Source organism: Sinocyclocheilus anshuiensis, unplaced genomic scaffold (genome assembly GCF_001515605.1).
Source record: "Sinocyclocheilus anshuiensis isolate Anshui unplaced genomic scaffold, SAMN03320099.WGS_v1.1 scaffold1393, whole genome shotgun sequence".
NCBI classification, from domain to species: Eukaryota; Metazoa; Chordata; class Actinopteri; order Cypriniformes; family Cyprinidae; genus Sinocyclocheilus; species Sinocyclocheilus anshuiensis.
Window position 1 is genome coordinate 1,021,588 of NW_015548343.1, and position 7,580 is coordinate 1,029,167.

Below are 7,580 nucleotides of genomic sequence, written 5' to 3' on the forward strand. Positions count from 1 at the left end.
TATATATATATATATATATATATATAATCAAAAAATGCGGAATACATGTAGAAAATTTTTATATATAATATTAATATACATTTTTAATAACTTACTTTTATTTAATAGATTTTTTATTATTTTAATTTATTATTTTTTTCATTGTTATACTTGGAAAATTTCACAGTTCCTTGATTTCAAGGAAAGCTGTAAACTGAACCACCGAGCAACATATTCTAACAGTGTTATTCTTACTCGTGTTTTTCTTTGGTTTTGCAATTAATCTCCTTTATTTCTGTTCAGGCTATTGTATGCTTGTTTTTCACCCTATGGCGCTTTCAGATATAATTTGTCAGGATCCAAAGAGATGTGCCTGGGAGATAGATCTGTCTCAGCTGTTTTGTTTAGTGGGGTGAACCTTATTTGTTCAGGCCTCAGATTAAATCATGTGTTTGTGATTAAATTAGCCTGTGATGTTTGGATTCATTATCTGCACCAGAATCACTGGACCGCTGAGTGGAAGATCTGTGAGTTCTTCTAATGCGCGTGTTGCTCTCTGACTGTGCTGTACACTGACAGTCGTCATCAGGTGATGCTCTTACATTACTGAAGACAGACGTCTAGCAAGGAATACTTAACAACAGACTGTTTAATCATTCAAAATCCAGTATTTTTTTTCATGCATTTATGTATTATAGCTATTTAAGCAATAATTTAGCTTTGTTCATTTATATATTTTTATGATTTATTGATTTTGTGTAGGCCTACAGCATCTTAGAGCACAATCATCGGCAAGTTATAGGCAAACTGAAAGGCTCACTTTAGACTGGGACTGCAACATCTCAGAGACCATAGTATTTATTATGGAAGATGCTTCAGTGTAGTGTGTTCAAGGCACACTGGTGTGTTTGAAAAGAATCTTTATGTAGAAGAGAGGAGATCTGTCTTCTCAAGTGCCATTTTATGCGGTAGCCTACCCATGAACCTCATGAGACAGGCGTGTGACAATAAAGCATGTCCACCCAATAACAAGGATGTTTCAAAAGAACGGAGTCTTATTCTCTTTACCATTTTTCAGTCCTTACATGGTTTTATTTTAGAAACTCCTTTTTCATGAAGAAAACAACCATGGAAGCATAATGACGTCACAAGGCATTGGAAAACAGAAAAGCAGCTACTATATAACCACAGGAAATAATAGATAAATATTCTCCAGAACCCGTTTTGGAGGTCGGCGTCTAACCAAAAAGCATCTGCACGCGCTGCACACCGCGATTGGCGCGAACTGAATTTATTAACAACAAAGCGAGTGAGCTTCTCTCAGGTGTTGATATATTTATACACCCCGGGAACGCCGCATCGGCTTGTGTGCCCTTGTTTTCCCTCTTTGAATTCGGCACCTGTAGTCTACGCTTTGCATGCGCATCTGTTCATTTATTATTACTGAACAATCCTAAAGGATTAAACTCTGGAGAGTCGCACGAGGTGGTGGATGTGTCTCATGCGGAAGGTGCATTAGTATTCTAGAACAGCAACAACAACAATGTTAAGAGAAATATGGAACCCATTTAACTTTAAGCTTCTATATCAATTAACTGTTAAACTCTGCAAGTGTCCAAACACAGCCTGAGGGTCAGTCGATAAGATGCAGCTCTGTATGGCACTGTGGGGATTTCTGGGATGCATTAGCTTACCCTTGGGCGCAAACATGCTCGTTTTGCAAAGCATTTCTGTGTTTATTGGTTTCACGGAAAAACAGGTGATTTGGGTGTGGAATAGCTGTTTGGCTTCACTCTGAATGTGGAGTTTCAAAGGGAGATAACTGGAGATGTTAATAAAATAATAACCTCGGTAGGCGTTCTGCTTTATGGGGCTGTCAGCTTCAGGGACTCGCTATAAACACCAGAGCAGCAGGAAGACGTATGAATATTATTAAATTCCACACAATTTCACTCTCATTGATGTGACAAAACAACATTGTAATAGTTATACCCTCTCACTATGATGGCATATATTTGATCAAAATTACAGCAAATAATTTTGATCAAAATTCAGCCAATTCTAATATTGCACAATTATTGTGTGCACTTATTAATTTACTGTATTTTTGATCAAATAAATGTGGCCTTGAGAAGCATAAGATACTTCTTTCAAAACATTAAAAAACCATAATAGGCTATGCCAAATTTTTGATAATGTTTAACTGGATGATCATATACATAACCTAGGAAAAAAGTATGTGAGCCCTTTTGTAGTTGCTTGGTCTTTTGTCATAAAGTCACAACAGTAGCCGAATATAGTCTGCTTAAATAATGCACTTGAAATGATCTAGAATACATTGTGTAAATATTACAATTTGAGTAGCAATTCCAGCAATTTAAGTGTTCTGAGATCTTTTGTTTGAGCCATGGTTTATATTATACTTGGGGAAATTTATGAGTGTTTTTAGAGTTTGTTTAAGCAGACTGTGCTTGTCTTGATATTTTATGACCAATTTACTCCGAAATCCAAGCCAATCATATACAAGAATCTTCTAGTCCGGTAGACCTCGGAGTTATTTGGTGGTCTTTCTGATAAAATAGCAATTTAAGTGTTCTGAGATCTTTTGTTTGAGCCATGGTTTATATTATACTTGGGGAAATTTATGAGTGTTTTTAGAGTTTGTTTAAGCAGACTGTGCTTGTCTTGATATTTTATGACCAATTTACTCAGAAATCCAAACCAAACATATACAAACATCATCTAGTCTAGTCTGGTAGATCTCTGAGTTTTCCGTATTCTAACACATAAAATAAACACTGTTGTTTTGTACTTTTGGCTGCGGTTGAAAATGAGCTGATTAGCTCTGGGTTATAGAACTGCATGTCGTGATAAACTTTAGGGAAAAGATGAGGAACAACTGAATTGATGAGAAAGATGAAAAGAGAAAAGCAGGGATAAATGAGGTATGAAAAGGAGCTGTAATGGATGTATTAGTCTAAAGAGTAACTTATTTTCTGGCCTATTGATTTCAGACTGAATATGATGTGTAATAAAATAAGGTCTTGTTCTATGGTAAAAAATAAAAAAGAAGAGAGAATGCAACTTCATCACAGGTTTTATAGGTGACACCAAACCCAAGTTAATATAATTACATTCCTTTTTTCTGCAATAGATCATATCCATCTTTTGTGAATAATTACGTCTGGGGGGGAAAATGTGTGAACAAAAGGGAACAATGTCATTGAACAAAACTGTGGGCTTTGGCGTCGTGTTCTGTGATGAAATGATTTAATGTTTAAATAGCATCTTGTTGGATGTAGTCCGAAACATTAAATAGGTTCAACTTGAGATTCAACATTCTTGGATGAGCCTCAAGAAACCTGTCAAGAAAATGTTTAGGATTCACTCCAAAATCATTATGGTGGGAAATGTTTTTAATTCAATTCAATTCTGTTTCTGCCACGGGATGGGAATCCTGAGGTAATAGGAATTACACAAGCTTCAGTATGGATCCATCCTTTACGGATATCTGAGATGACCGAACACCTGAGAAGAGCTGATGCCAACCCCTCCGAGGACCTCAGATGACGCCGACCCTGAAGCATATAAAACTACCAAATTTTGATCACAACAATAGTGCTGTTAATAGTGTTCACCGTTTGTTTGAATACATCATTAACTAACTGCATTATTTTTTTTCTGTACATATCTGCCATATGGCTACTGGCTACTCCTACATGTAATGTAGAAACTTTCATTTTCTGAGAAGCTGCTTTACAACGATTCGTATTGTGAAAAGCGCTATACAAATAAATGTGAATTGAATTTACATTTTTGTGGGAAATGTGCCAGTGATGAGTTTGCGTGTCTCCATATGCAAGCGAGTGAAGGGATGTGGCAAAATTAGAGCGTTCCTGCAATGAACGCAGCACTGTGGCAGGAGGTGTGTGTGGTCTGCAGGGCAGATAGATTGTAGCACAGTAATAATCATATCAAACTGAATGTTTCAAATTATGGCTTTCTCAACAAGCCTGAAAGCTGTTAGAGAGACTATAGTGAGCAATTTGCACGATTGCTGGTTGTAGGTTTATGTTTAGAGCTACTCTTTAATGAGTGTAATTTTCAGTCTCATATATGCTTTATTGAAGCGTATTGTAGATTTCTTTTGTCCTAGATTTTGCATTGGAATGCACAGCATGAAGCTTGTTATATCTACTAAAATCCTTTTTCTGTTGTGTCACAAATGACAAATGAAAGTGGACAGTCAGGAAGTGAAATGACGTCAGGGTCATCATTATGGGACCCTATTTTTTGCACAATGCTGAGAGTGGTGGTGTTGCTCAATAAAATCTCTTCTTTTTTTAATGCTGTTCTGCATAACGGATCTATCTGTTACCCGTGGACAAAAAGCTCTAATTTATATCTATAAAAACAACAAAAATGCTTTATTTTCACTTTCACATTTTACTTTTTTATTTGTAAATGTCATCATTATTGGATACAGTATACAGCAGAAGGACATGGACCACTTGTAGAGAAACAAATAAGAGAAAATATAACAGCAACTGTAGGAATGTTAAAAAAGCCAATCCACTCAAATTGAATTTATTATGCATTTTATATATATATTTTTTTTTTTATTTAATATTTAAATATTACTTACTTTGTGGTGACTGTTGGAATGGAAATTCCGCCTTTCAGGTAAAAAAAAAAAACAGTCCCCTTTTAATTTAATTTCATTTAATGTATGAAATGTATTTTAATATATTTTATGCATTATATTTTATTGATCATATATTATATAACTAAATTATTTAATATGTAAATATTAATTATTTTGTGAACATTGAACTCTCAATATGGTGTCAATATGGAAGTCCTGCCTTTCAGTTAAAGCCAATCACCTTTTACAAAGAGATGTAATTTTATTTATATATCTTATATAAAATCCTTTTATGTATGTTTTATTTTATGCATTATATTTTATTTGTTAAAAATATATATATTTAAATATTTAATATTTAATTAACAATATACAACACTCCATATGGCCGTAGATAGAGATGAAGCAAAATTAAACACTGTTGTCAGGTTTTATTGCTGGTTTGAAATATTGAAACATAAACTTGACAGACTGTACACTTGTATGTCAACATAAAAGATAGCTGCCCAGGGTGTTTCCAGTGTTTCCACCAAGTGAACTGACTTGCCTTAAAGAGACCTTGTCCTTATAGTAGGTAACTGGTACTTATAAGTAACTTTCATATCTTTGGATGGTCACTTCCTCTGTTTTCTTTTCATTCTGACTGAAGACAACACAACAGTTTAACTTCAGGCCTTTGCAATTTTTTCACTTATTTCTTTGAAGACCCTTTTTATGTTGTTCTGCAGGTTTAAACGCATGTCGGTGTTAGCAATCGATATTTCAATTTTAATTGCCCCTGGATTTCAATTTAGGCAAAGTCTAGACATCAAATGGTCAACATATATGACATTTTGGTGGCTGTGTAGTAGTCATGGTTACATAATCACCATAATGCTGTGTAATTGTGGTAATTTTGTCTTATTTTATTCAGTGGAGTTGAATAAACTGACAATGAATTTACTTCAACTTCTGATATTCAGTCTGCGATAATTTGAAGTTTAAATGATGATAGGGCCATTACTATCATTACAAGCAGAATCAAATTTTAAAACCCTCTTGAATTACATGACAGGGGACATAATATGGGGATAATATTGTGCAAAGAGGCAGAAGAAAATGTAAAGGGACCAACAGAAAATGTATCACTTGCAAGAGGTAAAATAGCCTTGACCTTTTGCGTGAGCAGAAAGCAAAGTTTCCAAAAGAGCTGTATCGAGCAAAAGAGGAATATCAAGCAAAATTGTTTAGGCTCAATATTTAATATTTGTTTAATACTAATTATTTTACTTTTTACACTTCCATATTTCTTATTGTCATATTTAAAGGTATAGTTCACCCAAAAATCTAATTTCTCTCATCATTCACTCAAACCTGTATGACTTTCTTTTGCAGAACACAAAGATATTTTAAAGAAGCAACAGTTTCAGGTTTGAGACCACCATTTTTTTTCTTCCAGATTGAATTGACCAAAACACGGAAAGAAACCCCTACCCAGAGGCCTATACTGCGTACAGTGCCCTTTTTTAAATGTGCTTGAGCACATGAACATCTCTAGGGTGTTTACCTAATGTAATTTGATAATGCACTTGTAGTGTTTTTTCCCAATGTACTGAATGAAGGACGAATAGCACAATGTTGAATGTCATTTGCCACCTTCCTAGGATCAAGGTGGCATTGCACTTAATGAATTCTATCTAATATTTTTAATGTGTTTCTTCTGCTGATCTTGCCAGTATAGGAGCACAGTGGTCAGTCTTTAAAATATCATTTTGTGATAGCCACAATGTCGAATTGATTAGCTGAGCATTTTGTATGAATGTTGGTACTTGGCAGCAGCGGTTTCTGAAAGTGGCAGTAGAAATGTGCTATAGGCAGAGAATAATTACAGTTTAAATAGACCAATTAGACATCAGTGCAGCATTATGCAGAGCATTATTCAGTACTGTTTGAAAATTCATGTGAATAAGAAAAGATTTTCAGAAACCGCCGCTATCATAAGACAATGAATAACAATGAATTAAACATAATAATGAGTCTTTCATGAACCAGTACATTTATTTTATTCAGAAAGATGTTTTAAAATAGATGTAGATAACTGTTTTAGTTACTCCCTGGATAATAGCACAAATGCAAAATAGCAAATACACATTTAATAGTTATAATATGGATACTAACATCTGATTGAACGATTCAGCAATAGTACTACCAAATAGCATTTACCAAACAAGTACAGCACAATTAAACATACTGAACACTTTATACATTTGTTTCAGGCAGAAAAGAGCTATAAAATGATTTATGATATGCATTAACACTTCAGAACACTTGAAACCATATCAGTGTGTAGAGACCAGATTCAAACCCATTTGTGTAACTAGCTTTCTAAAAACCTGATTAGCCATCGAAACAAAACAAAACAGACCATTTTTTTTTCACATCAACAACAGTAAGATATTATATTCAAAACCTAAAACACAACATATTAATGTAGAATAATTGAATACACAGTCAGATGTGATAAAGAAAATAAGCAACTTATTTTGCCACATTTGATGTACAAACCCATGTTGTGGGATTTAGCTTATCGGCTAGTATAAAGTTCACAAATACAATCATATGCTGTCTACCCATTTATGATACAAGAGAGTGAACAATGGTGAAAGATTCATTCATCAGATGTGAAGTATTTTTACAATTTTTTTCATGCATTCATTTACTAATTCATCTAAATAAGCTATACTCAAAAGTGTCAAACGTATTATATTTAAAGCTGAATAAATGTTACAATTTGTTGTTCTATCCCAGTTTAATATGCTGAGTAAAGTTGTTAAATATAAGTAAGGCATAATACACATTATGGCATTTTTTTTAAGATTTCTTTGTAGGTTTTAGCTGCAGGACATTGGCTCAACCAATAGTGTGAGTTTGGGGCAGGACTATACGTTTTAAATGACCAAAGGCAATCGGGGGGGGG